The sequence below is a fragment of the Tamandua tetradactyla genome, chromosome 4, assembly GCF_023851605.1.
Source record: "Tamandua tetradactyla isolate mTamTet1 chromosome 4, mTamTet1.pri, whole genome shotgun sequence".
Classification (NCBI taxonomy): domain Eukaryota; kingdom Metazoa; phylum Chordata; class Mammalia; order Pilosa; family Myrmecophagidae; genus Tamandua; species Tamandua tetradactyla.
The window spans coordinates 44,320,219-44,340,522 of record NC_135330.1 but is presented as its reverse complement, the minus strand read 5'-3'; the positions used below and the strand labels follow the sequence as shown (position 1 = coordinate 44,340,522).

The window sequence follows — 20,304 nt, the reverse complement described above, 5'->3', positions numbered from 1 at the left end:
GAATAGGGCAGGAGATCTTGTTGGTTTGTACAGATTAGTGTGATACCCTGATATATCTCAGGTAATTTGGGCAATGAATAAAAAATTATTTGCTGAGCCCCCCTTGAGAGACTGGGGAGAAAGGAGAAAATATTAAGTTCCCCCATTTGGAAAATTCCTGATAATTGTGCAAGCAATGGAGACAACCAAATCAATATCCTAAGCCCTTGATTTTGGGGTTCTCCCCTGTGAAACTTATTCCTGTAAAGAATAAGCTAAGTCTACTTATAATTATGCATGAGAGTCACCCCCAGAAACCATTTTTTGTTGCTCAGAAGTGGACTCTCTCTCTCTAAGCCAACTTGACAGGTGAACTCACTGCTCTCCTCACTATATGGGACGTGACTTGCAGGGGTGTAAGTCTCTCTGTCAACATGGGACAGAATTCCTGGGATTTTCCAGAACCCATCCTCATGGGATTGAGAAAGTCTTCTTGACCAAAAGTGGGAAGAGAGGAATGAGACAAAATAAAGTTTCAGTTCCTGAGAGATTTCAAACAGAGAGAGATTATCCTGGAGGTTATTCATATGCTTTACATAGATATCCCTTTTTAGTTTATAGTGTATTGGAGTGACTGGAGGGAAGTTCCTGAAACTGTTGAGCTGTGTTCCAGTAGCCTTGATTCTTGAAGAAAATTGCATAATGATATAGCTTTTACAATGTGACTGTGTGATTGCGAATACCTCGCATCTGATACCCCTTTTTTCCAGGGTATGAACAGATGGGTGAAAAAATAAGGATAAAAATATGCAAATATTGGGCAGGATAAAAGATAAAATAAATTGGGTATATTGAAATACTAGTGGTCAATGAGATGGAGGGGTAAGGAATACAGGATTATGTGTTTTTTTTCTTTTTTCTTCCTTTCTTTTTCTGTAGTGATGCAAATGTTCTAAAATTAATCATGGCCATAAATACACAACTATTGTGCACCATGTATGGTCTGTATGTGTGTGAAAATTTGTCAATAAAAATAAATTTAAAAAAAAAACATGCAATGGTGAGACAGGCTTAAAATTGATATTCCCATTTGGAGTGGAAGAAATAAAAGGCTCACCAGTCTAAAAAAAGTTCACAATCCAGCAGGACAAATTCCAGCAAGTTTCAGTGCTCTTAGCCAAAGCCGATAGCCCTGCCTTCTCTACCTAGGCTGCTGTCCTGCCTTCTGTAAACAGGAAGGCGGTGGCCCAGACACCTAGGCCAACAGCCACTGGTCCTGCGGTGGCAGCTGCGCCCACACAGGTTTCTGATTCATTTTTCACTTTCCTTGAGGGTTAACATATGTATGCAGCTGAGTAGCTCCACCAGCCCTAGCCTGCCTTACCATTAAATGGATATTTGAAGTGAGTGAGCATCAATTTGTGGTATGTACATGTTTATTTTTTTTCCATGCAGTTCTCTTTCCCTATTCCACATTTGGTCCCATAACAGAAACAGAAAACTCCATTTCTGGACTCTTGCTTCCTTTAAGTGCATGCTGTCTCTCATGTTTCCCTGACATGACTGGAAGATCTAATTCTGATAAATCACTTTTTCCCGGTGAGATCTTTTTTTGGGGGGCATGAGCAGGTTCCGGGAAGTGAACCCAGGTCTCCCTCATGGCAGATGAGAACTCTGCCAGTGAGCCACGGTTGCCCACCCCCAGTGAAATCTTTAGTTTAAGAAATGATAATCTCCTTAACTCACAGGTATTAATTTCTAATTATGTTGACTTTTAGCACAGAAAAAGAAATATTTTGGGTCAGGTTCTTGAGCTCACATATATATGATTAGACTATTACAATATAAGATGTATTCAAACTGACTGAAAAGAGACAATGATGACAAAATAGTGCATTCTTGAGATATATTGGGCTAATTAACACTTAGATTGAAAAGACCATATTACTGCACAATAGCTGGCTGATTGTACAAATCCCAATGACTAGCAAACTCTTGAAATATATTTTCATTCATGTTCAAGAAAATGACCTTTTTCCTTTTATTTAACTTGCCTTAATATCTAATGTCTGAAGGCAAACAAACATTCAATACCCAAGAAAGTAAGTTTACTTACTGTAGATAATTTTTTTCACACATATATAAATTACATAGTTTTCCAGTATGAGGATGGCAGGGCAGGACGTATTTCTTCCCTTCTCTTGCCACTGGACCTTTGTGCAATATTGTGTAAGAGCCTAAATGAGGAGAAATAGAATTCCAAATGATTGGAATGTTTAGACTGCTTTCTGTTTAAAGCATTTCTGGATTATTTAGTTATTGCTTTTGGTATCATGTATTCCTTTCACATGACCTCACCGGTTTTCTTACTATAACTCTCTTAGATACTTTCTATAGTAATTTTACTAATTTTGATTCTGAGAACACTAGTTCTTAGAAAGATTCTAGGTCCAAATGGCTTCACCTTAGGCCTCCCCATCATGTAGGTTCACAATGCATATATGAATTTAATGGTGTTCTCTCCAACAGTGTCTCACACGCACAAATATTAACAGTGGAATTATTTTTAAGTAATTCCTAATGACATATGGCGGAACAAGTGTTCCTCAGAACACAGATTAGGAACTACATTTAAGAGCTGTGCACAGAGAAATTTTGTATTATAGTATGCTCTATTTCTCACAGTGAGTCTGGTAGATACCAGAATTAAAAATTCCCTTGTGATTCCATTTTAAAAATCTCATTTTAAACCACTTGTTTCAGAAAAACTAGCAGTAAGATCCACATTGGAATATTTAACAAATTCTGCCCATCTTATTTTGTGTAACACCTAGTAGCATAAAAATGAAATTACATTAACAATCAGGATTTGGGTCTTCTTATACAAATCTTCAATTGGTTTCTTATTTAACTCTGCTTGAGTTCTTAGATTGGCCCCCCCAAAAGGAAATAATTTAATTATATTACTTTTTAAGTCTTTCCTGGGTTGTTTCATGAATTTAAAGGTATTAGGACAGTTTAGAAAATTGTGCTCCTTAAACTGTTTAAGATATATCATAGCAGTTATATGAATTTATGTATTCAACAAAAAATTATTGAATGCTTGCTGCAAAACAAGTGCTTGTTTTAGGCTAAGTAGATAGATGCCCTGCTCCCTACCAACTGAAGAGTATGGAACTTAAAATATTATCATTAGAAAGTTTGGTGATATGTTGTTAAGTGTAAGTGAGTGGGGCAAAAAGCATTTTAAAAATTATTATGGAGATAAAGCGAAATATAAAGAAGTAATTGTTTGATATGTAAATGCAGTAGATTTCCAGGATGGGGACATATAAATCTATATCTGATTTCAATTACATTTTTTGAGTCTACCAGGATTCTACTTTTATTTCCCAATAAAAGCAAAATTCTGAAATGTTTATTTTAAATAGTGATGGATTTCCTAGTATATAATTATTACACACAATACATAAAAGCACAAAGTCTACAAATCATAAGTACATATATGTATGAACTGTTTAATGAAAATCATACACAAGACGATGTACATTTTATACATTTTGAGACATATACCTATGTACATATAATTTAAAATATGCATGTAAATAAATATTTATATAAACATATATGTAAATAAATGTGTGTTCTGTATTTGCCACAAAATTTGTTATTGAAAAATAGCTTTATTATGTTTTCTGAATTTAGAATCAGAAAGTCTAAATTCATCAGAGTTGAGAGAAATTAAATCAGTCAATTTTCATTTTCAGAAAATGCTCTGAAAGACTCTGATGCCCCTACATTTGTCAGAAAAGTTCAGAGGCAAATATATTCTCAGCTTTGTGGACTTAAGGAGTATTCAAATTTCTAAACTCTGCAAAGCTGTATTTCTCCAAAATCATACTTAGGTATTAAAATTTCAAAAATGCCTTTTGAGAACTAGGAAAATGAAAAATCAGCTAAATCACAAGACAATCATGCTTGAAACCACTTTAAAGAATATCCTATCATTCCCTAAATTTAAAAAAAATCCCAATTTCAATAAATTGTCTTTGTTTACATTTAGCAACACAATCCTCTACTGCCAATTAAAATCATTATGATTGTTGCATATAGATTGTAGACTCATGTTGTTTTAATATTGATCTGACATAAAATAATGATGCATCAATGAAAATTCATTTGATATAATTATTTCCAGTTTAATAAGCGACTCAAGTCAATTATTTAGTAATAGAATTTCAGCTGCTTAAAACAGTACCTGCAAATTTCCCTTTCTTTAAAGTTTATAGAAAGTTCTTAATAAAATTGCTCCAAGACAAACAAGAAAATACTGTATTAACTAGAAATTCATATAATTTATTTAGCTCATCAAAGACGAGTTTACAAAACAATCAAGTAAATTGAATTAGAAAGATGACCTACTTCTGCAAAAAAGAAACAAGACACGTAAGCCAGCTCACCTGTGGCAGATTAGGCAAAAAAGGAGGCCGCAATAGAAGCAGTTGACCAGAAATTTTAATAGATTGTTAAAAGCAAAACATAGTCCAGCATATCAGTATGAAACAGCTGGGTGCTTAGGACACAGGGAAGACAAAACTGTCCTAGGTTTCCAGGTATGTTATATCAAATACCAATATTTCATTGACTTTAAACAAAAGGAATTTTTTGTTGCATGGTTTCAGAGGGTAGAAATCCAAAATCAAGGTCTCAGCAGGCCATGCTTTCTCGCAGAGTTTGGAGAGAACTGGTGTTGATTAGCCACAGTTCTCGGATTCTCTGCAATCTATCCCATTGGTCTCCTCCTGTGGCTTTCTCTGACTGCATCCTAATTTCATTTGCTTTATAAGAACTAAAGTCACATGCATTAAGGCCCATGCTGACTCAATTTGCCTCATCTAAATAAGCTCTTCAAAGACTGTATTCACAAATGAGGTCAGAGCTTAGCTAATAATAACAGCCTCAAAGGTTCTATTTACAAATGAGTTCACATCCACTGGAATGCAGATTAAGATTTGATCATATCTTTATGAGGGGCTTTATTCAATCCCCAACAATCTGACCTCTGGACCTCAAGAAGGCATACTCTTCCCACATGCAAAATACATTCACCCCACCCCCAAATCCCCAAAGCCCTAAGGAATCTGGGTAACAAATCTAAACCCAAAGTCAAATTAAAATCAGTTATCGTCCATCCTAGGGCAAAATTCCTCTCTCTGGACGCATAAAACCTAAGAAACATGTCATTCACATCCTACAGACAATGTTGGAATAGGCATAGGATAGATATCATTTTCCAGAAGGGAGAAAATGGCTTCAAAAGAAAGTTCCCACTTGATGCTCTCTTTTTCTGCCCTGATGTTGGGGCTAACAAGAAAGACTAGAAAGGGCAGGATATGAAAAATTACCACTTCTTCAATGATTCAGGCTCAGAGAGGATCATTGAGTATTGGTAGAGGAAAGTCACAAAGTCCTGCAAGCATTCCTGTAGCCTATCTTATCATATCAAAGCAGCTAGGAGAGGGACAACAAACTTTGTCAAGCACAGGTCACAGTAAAGACCAACTCCCACTGGAGAAAGGATAAAATAAAAAGTGCCATAAATCTGGGGAGTGGGAACAGGAAAACATACAGAGTCCACCATTCTATCCTGATACTAAGAAAGATTTTTTTTTTATTTTAGGGAGGGGCAGAAAACTCCAACCCAGGGCCAGCCACAGATATGAGGGAGTTTGGTTTCTTTGAGCAGAAGGGGTATGAATGTTAAAGAAGAAAATCTGAGGCCAGACACACAGATCCTGAATAACACTAAACCTGGACTCTGACCAAAGACAACTCCCCTGCTGCACTAACATGAGTCTAACAATCAGTAACAAAGAAGAGTAGTCTTCCATTGATAGGATAGGAAAATGCAGAGAGAGATCAGTTCTATGGCACAGGCCTTAATGGACAGCTAAAGTTGAATGTGTGGCACAAACACTGAGATAAAAATTCTGGCCCTCCCACCTACTCCTAAAGACAAAAAAGAAGCTGTCTGCCAGGAAAGTAATATTAAGCCTGAGTGAACTAAAGTTAACAACAGTAAGCAAAACAAAACAAAACAAAAAGAACCCAGCCCAACTCCTTACAGACGACATTACTTTAATCACCTACGCTAATGGCCTGACCCAAAAAGGTGATTTTATGGACTTCAATATTGTTTAAATGATTCTTTACTGTTCTACACATGATGTCTGACATTCAATACAAAATTATGGGGTGCACAGGAAAACAATCTAAGATAACCCAATTTGGGCATGAGTACCACCTCTTTATACTCTTATATTGAATATATATTAGGAATTTGCTGCTCCTGAGAGCAAGACATGACTTGGGTGTGGTGGCTTTATTCATTCAAGAGCAATATTTGGGAGAAGATATAGTGATTAGCTGTCAGATTTCATCATTGTCAGGGTTTAGAGAGTGCTTCTGTCTTGAAGACGGAGATCAGAGTATACCTCTAGCATCCAACCTATCTATTTTCATCTCTATTTTTCCTTGCTATTTTATATTTAAGCATTATAATGCAAATCTGTAAGTGAAACACTAATTATTAAATATTCTAGAAGTTTCATATTTGATTTAGAAAATGGGTTAATTCATTCTATAGCTTCATGTTTAAGTTGTCATATATTTTTACTTCATGTAATTGATTTGTTTTCTATATTCAATTGAGAAAATGAATGAATTGCCCTAGTTGAATTTTATTGTTAATGTAAATATAACATAAGTGTACTTTCTAGGTTAGCACTCTAACATATTGAACAACATAAGAACAAATCATAGAATACATTCTTCTCTACATTGCTTTCTTTGTGATTTCCATGACATTTTATAGCATTGAAGTAGAATGAATTACTCTTCCATGAATATTTGGAGATTAAAAATATTAAAACTAGCACTCTGTTAAATAAAGAAGAATAATAAGAATGAGTGTTTCAATTCAAATAATGGACCTTGAATATCTTGTAACTCTGCAACATTATCTTTAATTTAACAGCATATGAATGCCTTCTGATTCTGGTAAGATAGCATACTTTACACTAATTAAAACCAAAATACTGGAATTATTTGTAAAAGATACACAGGAAGAGGATGAAAATTATAAAGAAGGAAGATGAATTAAGGACCTTGGGGCCCAAGAAAGAACAGAGTGGAGGAGTCGCTGAGTTTTCACTTTGCCTCGTATATTCCAGATTTGGAGCTAATAAGACTGGACCATGGAGTAACCAATGGATGCTGGCAAAAATTCTTAAAAATATTTTCTCTCTCTTGTCAAAGGACCAGGAAGATTTGGTCTAGCAAAACAGAAACTTTTAGGCAATAATCACTTTACTCCAGCCAAAGGTTAAATGCCAGCACTAATGGATGACTGTAAAACCTAGATTTCCACTTTGTTTATTCTATAATTATGTACCCAGAGAAGGCAGTTGAAACATCATCCCATTGGAGAGTTACAAATCTCATACCCCTATACCCTTAACACATACACAAACACACACACACACACACACACACACACACACATGCATATATGGAGTCGGTGGAGACTAAATGGAAAGCTCGGATTTCCACCCCCACCCAGCATTAATGAGGTATCTATTCTCCTATCTCATAAGGTGGCCTAGTGGAGAATGAGGACTTTATCACTCTTGCTCAGTAAATACAAAGCTATCCTTTTCTTTTGCCATGATATCATGGAGGCCACAAGGGGAACAGTAACAAGGCAATTTTACTTCTCCCAGCCAGGAAGGTATAAGTGGTAGACCAATGAAGACTCAAAACTCCCAACCTTACTAAGAAGTAGTGAGGCACTCACCCTTAAATTTCCATAGAGACCAACAGGGGAGCTTGGATTTCTACCTCCACCACCAGGCAGTAAAGAAGTAACCAACACTCCTTTTCTTCCCAGAACAGTATAAGAGAAACCCAGATACAATATAAAGTTTGGGGAAGACCAAAATCTTCATAATATAATGCCCAAAATGTACAGTTTCAAGTGAAAATCACTCATTATACCCAGAACTAGGAGAATTTCAACCTGAATAAAAACTGAAAAGTAAAAGATGCCATCACTGAGATGACAGAGGTATCAGAATTATCTGACAAAGGTTTTGAGCTGTATGTAAAAATGTTTCAATAAACATACACAAACATGCCTGAAACAAATGAAAAAATAGAAAGTTTCTTGAAAAAATAGAAAAGAAAAGCATTATAAGTCCTGAAGTAGAACCACATAGAAATTTTAGAATTGAAAAATACAAACTGGAATAAACATCTCAATGGATGAGGCCAATAGCAGAATGGAGGAGAAGGAAGAGGAAAAAATCAGTGAAATTGAAGATATAAAAAGAGAAAATAATCAATTAAAACAGTGGAAAAACATGAACACAGCCTCAGGGACTTGTGAGACCAAAACAAAAGAGACAACATTAAAACCATTTGATTAACAGTAGGGGAAAAAATATGAGGGCAGAGTTGGAAAAAGTTCTCAAAGTAATAATCACTGAAAAATTCCCAGTATGGCAAAATACATGACCCTACAAAATTCATGGATTTTGTTATGGTTTCATAAACAAGAAAATCTTAAAGAAATCCACTTCAAGACGTATCCTAATCACATTTCTGAAAACTAAAGACAGAGAAAATACAGAAAGCAAAAATACAGAGAGAAATGGGCAACTCACTAACAAGAGAAAAACAATTCATGTGAGAGCGATGTTCACATCAGAAACCAAACAATCCATGGTTGACAAAGTGTCTTAAGATAAATAAAAAGTGCATATATAATAGTATATATGATATGTAGTATAATATATTATATATATTGCAGATAGTGAATTTAAAATAAACGAATGAACAACATATCAAAATTTGTGTATCTCATCTGAAAGTAGTGGAGAGAAAAGCATTTATAGCATTAAATACATACATGAGATAAGAGCCTAGAAACAGGCTACAAAAAGTAAAAGCAAAACTAATCCAAAGCAAGCAGATAAAGGAAATACTAAAGAAAAGAACAGTAATAATTGAAATTAAAAATAGAAAAACAATAGATGCAATCAACGAAAAATGAGTTGGCTCTGAAAAATAGCCATAAAACTGGAAAGTTTCTAGCAAGACTGATTAAGAAAAAAAGGGAGAAAACCAAATTACCAATTCAGGAATTTAAAGGGCGATATCACTATTGACCCTGCAAGCATGAAAATAAGGAAATACCCCACAAATCTTTACATTAATCTTTACAAACACATTTTAAAATTATATAAGAATTTTTTTCAATTCCTTGAAAAACCCAAGCTAAAATGTCACACCCAAAATGAAATAGATAATTTTAATAACCCAATAACTATAAATGAAATTTAATCCACTATTAAGAATTCTCCAAAATGAAATCTCCAAGGCCCAGGGGAAAACTGCTACCAAATGTTTAAAGAAAAATTACCTCAATTCTATACAATCTCTCCCTTAAGATAGATGAAGGAACATTGCTTAATTCATTTTCTGAAGTCAACACTATACTTATATGTAAACCACATAAAACTAGCAGCAAAAATAAAATTATAGACCACTATTCCTCATGAAGGGCAACACTTTTTATTAAAATATTTTCAAATAGAATTCAGCAATATATGTATATATAAATCATATGATATAACCAAATGCAGCTTATGCCAGGGCTCCAGGTCAAGTTCAGTATTAAAAAAAAACAACACAATAATATAAAGATGGAAAGTGACATGATTCATATGAATTAACACAGCAAAATCATTTCATAAAATTCAGTACGCCTCATGGAAAAACTTTCAGAAAAATAGTCATAGAAGTGAATGTCCGTAATTCAATAAGAAAGAACTATATATATATATTAACCTCTAATTAATGTTATACCATACCTAACAGTGAAAGACAAATAGTTACTCCTATTTAGTTTTCTAGGCTGCTTAAATCAAAGACTGTGAAATGGTTTGACTTGAACAATCAGAATTTATTAGCTTACAGTTCTGAGGCCAAAAAAGTGTCCAAATCAGGATATCATCAAGGCAATGTTTTCTTCCTGAAGACTGGCTGCCAGCAATCCTTGACTCCTCTGCCACATGGCAAGGCATAAGCTAGTTTGTCCATCTCTTCTGGGTTTTGTGGATTTGGGCCCCTTGCTTTCATGGCTTCCTCTATAACACACACAACTGTCTTTGTATTCAGTTTATAAAGTACTCTAGTTAATAGTTTAGGAACATTCTCGATTGAGGTGATTCACTTAACTGAAGTAGCCTTATCAAAGGTCTTACTTACAATGGGCTCACATCACAGGAATGGATCAACTTTAAGGACATGTTTTTCTGAGGTATGCAATATCTTCAAACCACTGCAGTTTCTTCACTGTTATAAGATGGTTCTGGAAATTGTAGCCACTATAATAAGAAAACCAAGTAATATATATCATAAGGAAGGATCAAAACTGTTCCTGTTTGCAGATAACATAATTTTCTATGTAGAAAATTCCGAATAACCTACCAAACAACTTCCTGGAACTAATAAGTGGTATCAGCAGGGCCACAGGATACAAGAATCAATTTTACCTCTATATACTAGAAATGGACACATAAACACCAAATTAATAATACCGTATCATTTACAATCACTTAAATATGAAATATAATGATAAAAAAATAAAATATAATGATTTGGCTGTGTTAATTGATATAAATCATGTCACTTTCCATCTTTATATTATTGTGGGTTTTTTTTAAATACTGAACTTGACACGGAGCCCTGGCATAATAGTTCCTAAACTATTAAATATGAAATATTTAAGTACAAATAAAACATGCAGATCTTTTATCGTGAAATCTACAAAATGCTGGTCAAAGTAATAAAAAAATTAATGAAGAGGAGTGTTCATGTATTGTAAGGTGTCACAGTAAAGATGTCAATTCTCAACAAATTTAGATAAAGGTTTTTTTTAATGTATTTTTTTTAATTTTATTTTTATTTTTATTTTTTGCATTGGCAGGCACTGGGAAATGAACCTGGGTCTCCAGCATGGCAGACAAGAACTCTGCCTGCTGAGCCACTGTGGCCCTAGATAAAGGTTTAACAAAATTTTTATGAAAATCTCAGTGAGGTTTGCATTTACATAGATGCAATTATTCTAAAACTTATATAGAAAGGCAAAACAGCTACACTAGCTAAAACAATTTTGTAAAAAGAAGAATAAAGTAGGAACAATCAGTCTATCCAATTGCAAGGTTTATTATAAGTTACCATAGCCAAGATCATGCGGCATTGGTGGAGGAATACAAACATAGACCAACAGAACAGAATAAAGAAAAAAATAGGTATATACAAATATGCCCAAATTATTTCTTGATGAAGGTGCAAAAGTAGTTCAACTGAGAAAAGATAGTCTTTCAACAAATGGTGCTGGAGGAATTGGATATGGACATGCTTATGACAAAAAAAGTGTCTCATAGCTTTACTAAAATTATATAAAAATGAATTATGGACTTAAATGTAAGCATAATAATATAAACTTTTAAGCAGGTAAGTAGGTGAAATGTTCAAATTATAGTGCAAGGGAAAGGTTCTTAAGCTTGACACTAAAAAGGAAAAAAGAAAAATTGGACCCATCAAAATTAAAATTGTTCTTCTGTAAATGACTTTATAAAAGTATGAAAAGACAACGCACAAACTTTCAGGAATAAAATTGCAAAACACACATTTGACAAAGCACTAGTATCTAGAATATATGGAGAACTCTCAAAGCTCAACCATAAAACAAAAAGAAGAAATTATAAAATGATCAAAAAATCACAGAGACGTTTTACCAAAGAATACAGAGATGTCAAATAATGAATGAAAAGAATTTCAATATCATTAGCTATTAGGGAAATGCAATTTAAATTCACAATGAGATATCATTATACATTTAAGACTGGCTAATACATAAATATGTATGTATATGTATATATATGGCAACAGTAAACGCTGGTGCAGATATTGAGAAACTGGGTCATCACTATTATTATTTGTATATCATTATACCTCAATATTGGGAGTGTAAAATGGCACAGCCATTCTGAAAAACTTGGAGTGTCTTAAAGAACCTAATGGTACCACTAACACGTGACCCAGCACTTGTATTCACGGGTATTTATCTTAGACAAATGAAGACATGTTTACCTAAAAATCTGGAAATCAACATCTATAGCGCCTTTATTTAAAATAGTCTAAAAAGTTGAAACAGACCCAATGTTCTTCAACAAGTTTTAACATACTCTGATGCCTCCATATCATGAATTATTACTCTGCAATTTTAAAAAAAATAAAAGAAAGAAAAAACAGGAATGAACTACTGATGCTAGTAGCAACCTGGATAAATCATCAGAGAATTATGCTGAGTGAAGAAAGTCAATCACAGAAATTTAAGATATAGTTTCAGTTATATAACATTTCCGGAAGTGACAAAGAAATGAAGAAAACATTAATCATAGCAAGGGATGAAGGAGGGAATGAAGACTGAAGAGAAATGGTTGTGGCTATGAAAGAGCTATCAATGGCCATATGTCCATTGTGATATTGAACTACAGCTTTACAAGATATCACTATTGAGAGACACTGGAAAACTGTACACAGGAGGAGCTACATTTATTATTTCTCACAGCTGCATGTAATCTACAATGATTTCAAAGATGAAGTATATCTTTATGCAGGTGAAAACTGCATCAAATATTTCTTAAAATATTTAAGGTATCAGCAGTGTAAGTTTTTTTTCATGTTTCCAAATGTAAAAGTGAAGAGTGTATTCCTAAAAGTCATTTTGCATCTGGGAAATTATCTTCACTTTTCACATGTGCTCAATTGTGCAGTTTGTTTAGACAAGAACATTTTTAATGATAGATATTTAATGTCAAGACTTTTTTATGACAGCTTTTATCTGGGATCATTTATTTTCTAAAGAGCAAGCACAGCTGTTTGATGAAACCATTTCAACTGACGTAGACTTAGAAATGTGGTATTCTTTCATTTGTGGCAGATATGATTCCTTATTTTTAAAATCGTTTTTAATTTGTTTCTTTTCAAACTTCGTTAGGGCAATACAGCACAATTAGACCACTTACCTGAAGTGCTGTTCACAATCTATGTTTTCATCCTGGTCCTCCTTAAAACTCTTTAAAGGCATGGCTGTACCTTAACCTTAAGCTTACTTTGATTTGTTTTTGGTTTTCAGGGTATATGCAAGGTAAACTTGATAACCTTGTGTCTGAAAAAAGTCAAGGTGAGTATGTGACATTTTTCCAATCTGACCATCAGAAAGCAATCAAAGGGATGCAATTGAAAACTTTAATATTCTTTCTCCTTTTAAAGCTTAACTCACTCATTTTTATCTCCTTTTCCAATAAGAGCCTGAATGAAGACACATCACAGTTTTAAACTAAAATGATTATGTCTGCATCATTCCACAAACTATACCTTTTTTTTTTCTCTTGGTAAAAAAGGTATAGTTAAATTTTAAATTTTATTTAAATTTAAATACTATATGGCAGGGGTCACATTTTATTCTTTTTCCATGTGAGTATCCCTTTTGTGCAGCACCATTTGTTGAATTTTTGTTTTTGTTTGTTTTTCTGTTTGTTTGTTTGCTTGTTTGTTTTGCTTTGGTAAGTGCATCAGTACAGACTATACTTTTTAATTAATTTCTATTTTCAACATTATCCTTCTCTCAGTTATCTTATATTCAAAATCACCTCTTCAGGTTTGGAAAAAAAGTGATCTGGTTAATGCACTCACTTTAAGATATTAGGGCATTGTTTGCTATTTTACGCATGTATATTTTAAGAGCATCTTTACACAGTGTAAGTTTCAGAAATTACCATAAAAGCATGAAATACCAACATTCTATATACATTAACTGCATAACAGAATTGTTTAAAGGAAGTTCATTCTAGCCAGTCAAAAAATCAAAGTTACTTTTTCAGATAATTTTTCTCATTTGTCAATATCTCATGGTATAGCATATAGAAATATGAAGTAGTGTGCAGGAAGAAGATAATTATAATATTTTTGAAAATTAAACTTACTTTTAACTGCCGTCTTCAGATTTGCTTTGTAAATTTACAATATTTGACATTTGTCATATTTTTAATAGAACCTAATACAATTCCTACCAGAGTATATTAATTTGTATAAAATATAAATACATTTCACATGTAAAATTCAAATATAAATATGTAATTACAACACTGCCTTATGCACCAACTTCAATGCCAATCCCCTTCTCAGAGATTTCTACTGTTATTTGTCTACCTTCATCCAAGATATTTTCTATGCAATGATATATAAACATATATGTGAAGGAATGCATAGAAGAGATTTGTTTATATTTTAAATAATAGCAACAGACTTCATGTAGAATACTGCCGTATGGTTCATCCACTCAACAGCAAGACTAGTTAATCATTTCATGTCAGCACATATATTCTTCCTCTTTTTTTTAACTGCAGCATAGCATTTTACTGAATGTCCTTTGGACATTCTCCTATTGATTAACAGTTTATTTTCCCTAATGTTGTATTATTCAAAACATTCTCAATTAGTAATCTGTGCACATTGATTTCCTTGGGCACATTGTCAGAGCTGCCAGGTGTTGAGGTGGTCAATTAGATCAATAATCTAAGCTGAAAGTTATAATAAAGCCATTAAGTCTTTTTTCACTTACTGCAAAAGGATAAATAGGAAGATATAAAGGAAAGTGCTGGCTCCCTTCTAATTCATTCTTTCCCGGCTGACTAGGTGATATGCAGTGTAGGCAAGGGAAATCATCTCACTGTTGAAGGACACTGAACAAAAGGCTCTTGCCATTTTATGGACGGAGGGGCCAGGCACAAGGGAAATGTAACAAGACTAGGAGCAGAAAAGCCGAGTCCGAGTGGAGAATGGGGTTTTATTAAAGCCCCTCTAAAAAGGAAGTCTTTTCAGAGACACCTGAAAGTATTTCAGCCAAAGGATGCCCAATAAAGTTGAAAAACATAGGTAACTGGGCTAGGAATAGAGATATGCATATGGCCATAGCTGTCCCAGGAGTATGGGCCTGAATCCTTCCTGAATCTCCCTCCAGAGATTGTAATGTACTGATTGTGCACCAAGTGGAAGGTTGGGGGGGCAGCTGTCCCCTGGGAGGCCAGTCAGATAAAGCCTTTGTGGTTGTCTATGGTCAGGCCTGTAAGATCCCACAGAGGATTTTGGCTAGAGACAGAATCCTCACCTCCAATTTTAATCCTTAGACCCAAAGCTAAAAGCACAGGCTATTTCAAATGCACTTTGGGATATTTGGCAATAACTAGTTAATTAGTATGAAGCCATAGGAAACCAGGGCCCTAATCAAAGTTATATCAAGCAGGATGATCTGGCCTATTTGGAGGAATGAATACAGCCATGAGTACTAATTATTGTCAGGACAGGAGAAGATGACACAGCCCAGCAAGTTCTATTTTAGAAAGCCAGGAGGAGACTTTATTGCTGATTATAGCCATAACGGCCTGTTCTACATTGCAAGTTTCATTGGGCCATGTGCAATACAAGAGGTCAGCAAGCACACAGAACTCTCTTTGGCCAGCGGGAAGGTGGGAGCTATGTAGATAGCTAACACTTTTCTGGCCAAGGAATTGAAGCTAATCTGTTCTGTCTCTGGGGCTGTGGTAATATCAGCCTCCGTGAACATCAAGTACAGGCTATGCACAACCTTCTAGAATTGCAGGGAATAACCACCCACTGAATACACCATGTGCAGAGTTAGTGTTATCAACCAATGACTCCCCAGACTACCTGAGTTCCAACTGATTTAGGGGTCCTACTTTGTTTCTACCCTTCCTACCTTTTTCCAACCTTCTGACATTCTCAGCAACAGAACACCTTAAATACTTAGAAATCTTTTATTAATGCCCAGTAGTGCATTTTATATTGGTGAAAGGAAGCCTGGTGAGGCCTGTATTTACAAAATAAGTAATACCCAAAGTGGGTTCAGCCAGTGGCTGAGAGATTAAGAATCAATGACAACTATGAGGATAAATCAGCTCTATTGCAGAGGCCTTATGTGGAATTGAAAAGCCTGTATAAAGTAGAAGCAAGTTTAAGGAAGAAAAAGATTATCTCTATTGAGGTCAAAATAGCCGTTAGGGGAGATTCCATGTTTCCTTTCTCAGATGAACCAATTGCACCATCTCTGGCAGGAGTAAGGTTAAGTTGCAGGAATAATTGGTGCCAAATCAATAACTTTGGGTTATCTTAGGTATCAGAAAGATCCTTCCTTAGAGAACTGTCCATCTGTGATATAAAGCAGTATGACAACTAGATGTTTATATATTGGGTTGGGTGGTTGGTGACATATTCAATAGCTTGTCAAATTCAGGGTCCTGACAACTGCTTAGGAAAGGCTTACTAATATATCCCATGAGGCAGGAATCAGACAAGTTACTCTGTAGGAGAGGGAGAAGAGAGTTTAGTTTTCTACCCCCACCTCCCGGCCCCCATATGCAGACTCTCAGGTTCAAAGGTGTTTACATCCTCTTATTCTTCAGGAGTATTTTCCACCATTGATTGTGATGTGGGTAGCGTGTCCTGTACCATGAGAAAATATCTTGTCCTTGATCCAATCCCCAGAGTGGTGAACCCCAATTCTTTTCTTGGACACCCTTGTGTTTCAATAAAAATGCAGATTCAACATATTAATATCCAACCCCTTGGGTTACCCAAGGTAAAGTGGCAGGTCCACCTTAAATAAAATGTTGACCTAGAAATTTCAAGATTTATCAAAGTTAGTGATTATTCCCCCCCTATGATTAGAAAATTTGTGACTTTAAAGAATAATCAGGCATAAAATACAGGATTCCCACATACAACCCCATCACCAATACCCTGCGTTAGTGTGGAATATTTGAACAATTGGTTATAACACATTTTTATTATTGTGCTATTAAAGTTCATGGTTTAACTTAGGTTTCACTGTTTGTGTAGTGTTCTTCCATGATGTGGTTGTTAGATTCAGTTGTCAACTTGGCCAGGTGAAGGCACCTAGTTTTGTTGCTGTGAACATGAGGCAATGATACATGAACCTCATCTGTTGCTAATTACATCTGCAGTCAGCTAGGAGGCGCGTCTGCTGCAATGAATGACATTTGAATTAATTGGCTGGTGCTTAAATGAGAGAGCACAACGTAGCACAGCCCAAGCAGCTCAGTATATCTCATCTCAGCACTCGCAGCTCAGCCCAGGCCTTTGGAGATGCAGAAAGAAATCACCCCAGGGAAAACTGTGGGAACCCAGAGGCCTGGAGAAAAGGCCAGCAGAGACCATCCTGTGCCTTCCCACATAAGAAAGAACCTCAGTGGAAAGTTAGCTGCCTTTCCTCTGAAGAACTAACAATATAAATCCCGTTTTATTAAAAACCAATCCGTCTCTGGTGTGTTGCATTCCAACAGCTAGCAACTAGAACACATGATTGATTTATTTATTTTTATTCTGTTACCATATATATAATCTAACATTTCCCTTTTTAATCATATTCAGATATATATTTCAATGCTGTTGATTTCATGCACAATGTTATACTACCGTCCACACCATTGCCAAAACATGTCCATCCTTCCAAACAGGAAATCTGTACATTTTAAGCCTTTACTTCACATTTTCTATTCCTACCCCTCCCAACATCCTCTGGTAACCTATATTCTAGATTCTGACTCCACAGAGTTTGTTTACTCAAATCAAATTGGTTCAAATCACCAAGATAAAACAAGTCGTAAAGTTTTGGGTTATATATTTGCTACCACAATAAAAATTTAAAAAAAATAAATAAAACTTTTTCAAATGATCACTCTTAAAGTCTTAAGTTATACTACATAGTAGGCCAGAAATTCACATCACTTATATATGTGTATTTTACTTTAAAGATGCAAGATGGCAAAGAGACATTTAAGGTTACATAATCATTCTAAGATGCCAGAGATTATAAGAAGCATGATTATTTTATGTACCTCCTAAAACCACTTGTAATTAAGTTGTGATACACAATTAAAAAATATGCTCTGTACCCAGGGAGTAAATGGAGAAAGAGATTACTGTCTCTGACCCCTTGCTGGTCTATAGCCATCCTGATCTCCCATTGATTTGAATCTTTGAGATATGGCCAAAGAGGATAGAATATTCTCAGAGTGTTCCCCACGGAGAATGAGGTTTCAATAATTATAAAAGTAGTGTGTACTATTTACAATGAGATTAATAGTTTGGGGAATTGTTGCACTGAAACCTGAGGCTGCTAACTTGAGATCTGGAGTCCAGGCTTGGTTATCTCATTCCCTCTTCTTTTAATACATATTTTTATTGACAAAAATCTTCACACCTATATATTCTATACATGGTATACCATCAATGGCTCACAATATCATCACATAGTTGTACATTCATCACCATGATGATTTTTTAGAGCATTTGCATCATTCCAGTAAAAGAAATAAAAAGAAAAAAGAAAAAACATATGCATACTATAACACTTACCTTTCCCTCTCATTGCTCATTCCCTCTTATCAGTCCTTTAAGTCTTCCTGTTAATTGTCCATTGAAACACTCAACCATCCCTGAAACTTGAGGGTGATATGAATAATGGAGAAGCCACTGTATGCCCTAAAATGGGCCCATTGATATGTGATTTGGGTTGCAAATCTGGGGGGATTATCAGATGTAAACTTCTCAAGAAACCTGAACATGAAACAAATGTCTTCAGGGCCTACATAGCGTGGAGCAAGTTGGTAGAATGCATAGGGATGGCTAAATCAAACCTGGAGAATGTATCAACTGTAGTTAGGATACAGCAAAACCGTCTGGATGAAATAAAAGGCACAATGTGATGAATCTGTTAAGAGCATTCTGACCTATTGGCTCAGCAATCTGTCCCCGCGCAGCATTTTTAGCATTGAGCAGCATTTGGCAGGTGGGACCACTTTTCCATGATGTTTGGGCAGCTTCGAATGGAAGCCGAAGTTCTGTATGTGGACTCAGTTTGGGATCACATTTGAGCTTCCATGTCCACTGGTGGATCCAGGAGGCAACCAGTTGCGCATCTGCTCATTCTGCAGTAGAGGACAAATCAGTCTCTAGTTTAGCTGACAAGTAAATTCTGGTCATCAGTTATATTGTTATGTTCCTATTTTCAGTATAGGAATTTCTCTGATGATCCACAAGAATAACAAAAAAGTTTTTTTTTGTTTATTTTTTTATAAAAGCCAAATTTTATATAAATATCTTGTCTCCAGAGAGGTTCTTATTTTATTATTTTTTTTTTTACCAGTCCAGTGTTTTCCAGAGATCCTAATCCACAATCTATGATTCAGTGAAAATACAGCACAGCTCTTTGCTGGGGTGGCTGAATAGCAATCTACATTGTATGAAGTTGTCTTCATTGTGATGACTGTCCTTTATCCCACTTGGTTTAGCAGCTGTACCCCATTCCATCCTGGTGGAAATTAACCAGGAAGTGCCTTTAGTGAACCAGGTCCATGAATGGTCAGAGATGTCTGAATATCTTTGTCCCCATTGACCAGTTGGGCTAACAGCCCCCTGGAAGGTGAAGGGGTCTTACTGAGCCCTCTTCATAGAATTGTGGTATACCAGTAGAGCCAGGGCTTGCTTATTTCTGTGTGTACCATTCCCACTTCACCAGAGAGGGAATGTCCGGCAAGGAAATTCAAGGCCTCTGCTCCGAACCCTGATGAGTAGGGTCTCTTGTTATAAAACTACTTCATGGCCATGTATCATGTGCTCAGTATCCACCAACAGCAAATAACAGGCCAGTAATTGCCTCTTAAAGGGTTGCATATCACTCAGCTGACCCTGGGAGCTTGCATGTCCAAAGACCAGCAAACATGCATCTGGCCTGTGTAATATTCTTCATGTACTAATTGGGAAGATTCATGAACATTTGCATGCCTCACTTAGTGGCCCTAACTGCAGCAATTCCCATCAGGACTAGGGGTGAAGGTGAGAAGGAGTATACGTAGATAACACAGCGATACCAAATATCCAGTTGTGGGGGCCACAGCGATGGAGGTTTGTAGGGGCCTGACAGGACACTTCAATAGCCGCAACTTGCTAGGGTCTGCTGGTGGTGGCCTCAGATTTAAAAATTAATTATTATATTGGTAATTGACTAATACATTCATTTTCCTATTCAAGAATGTTCTTTATAATTCATACATTAAATTTTAGTGTTTTTTTTCACCTTTGAGCATTTCTTAT

General features: G+C 35.4%; 1 pseudogene; it reads right to left on the bottom strand.

Moving 5' to 3' along the window:
• The window catches only part of LOC143680227 (spermatogenesis-associated protein 2 pseudogene), a 32,141-nt pseudogene extending 18,943 nt beyond the window's left edge, over positions 1 to 13,198 (bottom strand).
• Between the last annotated feature and the right edge of the window lie 7,106 nt (positions 13,199 to 20,304).